Below are 2,431 nucleotides of genomic sequence, written 5' to 3' on the forward strand. Positions count from 1 at the left end.
ATTCATTGGTTAAATATGAGAAGATAGACTTCAAAGAAAAGAAATGATATAATAAGGCAAGTTATCATAAATCAAAGGAGCTGATCTTATGTACTACACATAAACATCAAGCATCTTTGTGCTATCAAATATAGATGAGAACACTAATTGCACCATTTAATGGGAATGTAACCGAGAAGACTCATATAAATTAATTTTCATTTAAAATTGAGTTGCTTGACTTGATTCTTCTAATTGAATTGATGAGCAAGTTTGATTTGAACCCACTCGAGCATCCCTCATGGGGCTCTCTATTGATGATAAGAAAGGTTTGGAAGGCATTTGTAAGCTTTCAACTTCTCCTTCAAGCATTTCTATGACTCTGTTCATTGAAGGGCGATCACTAGGCTTCATCTGTATACACCATAAGGCAACCATGATCATCTTCTTAGCTATTTTCTTTTCTTCTTCGGTAACATCTTCCATTTTTATGTCTTTTCCATCATGCAATTGGTTATAAACCCAAGTAGGAAAATAAATTTGGCTTGAATGGTCTGCAAGTGCATTTAAATTCCTTCTTCTACCCGCCATTTCCATCAATAACATTCAAAAACTATAAACATCAGCTCTGTATGAAATTCCTCCAATGTTTTTGTAGAACAACTCAGAAGCCATGTATCCTAACGTCCCTCTTGCAGCAGTCAAAGAAACAATGCTATCATCTACTGAATATAGCTTTGCCAAGCCAAAGTCAGAGACCTTGGGAGCCAAATTCTCATCAAGAAGAATGTTGTGAGGCTTGATATCAAAGTGCAAAATTTGCATAGCACATCCTTTATGTAGATATTCAATTCCACGAGCCACTCCTAGAGCTATATCATACATTTTGTCGTAGCTTAGGAGGGTACTTACTTCTGAGGAAAATATGTATTTATTCAAAGAGCCATTAGGCATGAACTCATATACTAGAGCTCGCTTTGATCCTTCAACACAAAACCATTGAGTTGAACTATATTAACATGGTGAATCCTTCCAATGGTTGCAAATTCATTGATAAAATCTTGTCCATTAGCTTTGGACTACTTACCCAACATCTTTATAGCTACGAGTCGGTCACTTCGAAGTGTTCCTTTAAATACAGTGCCATAGCCTCCTTCACCTAATTTGTCTTTGAAATTTTTGGTCATCTTCCTAATTTCAAAGTAGGAGTACCTTATTGGCATGAGGTTATTGTGGCTTTGCAAGAATTCTTCAACAACATCGTACATAGACAAAAGCCTTCTTCGCCATTTATATATTAAAAACGCAATCACGCAGGGAGTCAACAATACAGCTTTTGCTGCAAGGTATGATCCTATGAAAGAACATCGTCAAAACAAATTATAAGAAAACAAACATGTGGATGACCTGCTGTCAGCATCTTATTTATTACAACTCAACCCACTACCTTTCTAAATCCTAGCAATTAATCACAATTTTTGTTTTATTTCTTGCGTGCATTTCAAAATATTTCATACTTCACAGTGGAACGAATTATGTGCTAATTAAAAAGGAAAAAAAATAAAAGAAGATCAAATGAGAGAGATAAGGTTCTTACCGCCATAGGTGGTCATTATTATCTCTAGTTGTTCCAAAGTGACTGCAAGAAATATGAAAAAATATAAATTACTTAATCAATCAAGAAAGTGACTTAAATAATTTGAAAAGTTTAAGGTCTAATAAAATTCTGTTGGGTCACGGATCAATCCCATAAGGCCCAACGGGCCCTAAGCCCAAGTCGTCATGAATATCGAGGAACGCCGAACCCTCAGTTGACTTAGCCCGAGGAGGTCTCGGGCCCCCAGCTTGAGACCTTACCTATGGGCCAAGATAGTCAAAGAGCGATGGGTACATCGGATACTCCATCATAAAAATATGACTGATCTTCCAAGCTCCAAGTTATCTATATCGATCAAGATACATCAGTTTGCTTCTAACCTAATATAGGTGACCGAGTCCAACTCGGATATTCTGGTGCAACACCGTATGGGGATCGCAATCCTTATCCCTTGATTTTAGGCCACTAAGATCACGGAATAGCTAACAAACACTATCCCACTTTTCAAATGTTTGCACAACAAATATTAAGGGATAAAGTCCCTTAATAGATGGGAAATCAAATCCCTCGCATGCCTATAAATACAAGTCATTTCTCAAATATTGAGGTAATCACAACTTTTGCTATCTTAGCTCTGTGTTGCTTACATCCATTTTTCTTAGTTACTGACTTTGGCATCGGAGTATCCCCGCCGGGAAACCACCAGGGACTCTAATCCTTCTATTTATCTTTGTGTGCAAGACCGACCCATCCTCAGACATTGCCTTACAAACACCGACTAGTCCTCGGACGTAGCTGTGCGTTCCAGAAATTGTGCCACATCATCCATCGAAAAACTGTGCTCCATTAGTTTGG

General features: G+C 37.6%; 1 pseudogene; it reads right to left on the reverse strand.

Annotated features, from left to right (window-relative positions):
• Positions 1-201: 201 nt before the first annotated feature.
• Positions 202-2,337, reverse strand: LOC132185579 (rust resistance kinase Lr10-like; annotated as a pseudogene).
• Positions 2,338-2,431: the final 94 nt, after the last annotated feature.

Source organism: Corylus avellana, chromosome ca6 (assembly GCF_901000735.1).
Source record: "Corylus avellana chromosome ca6, CavTom2PMs-1.0".
In the NCBI taxonomy this organism is placed as follows: domain Eukaryota; kingdom Viridiplantae; phylum Streptophyta; class Magnoliopsida; order Fagales; family Betulaceae; genus Corylus; species Corylus avellana.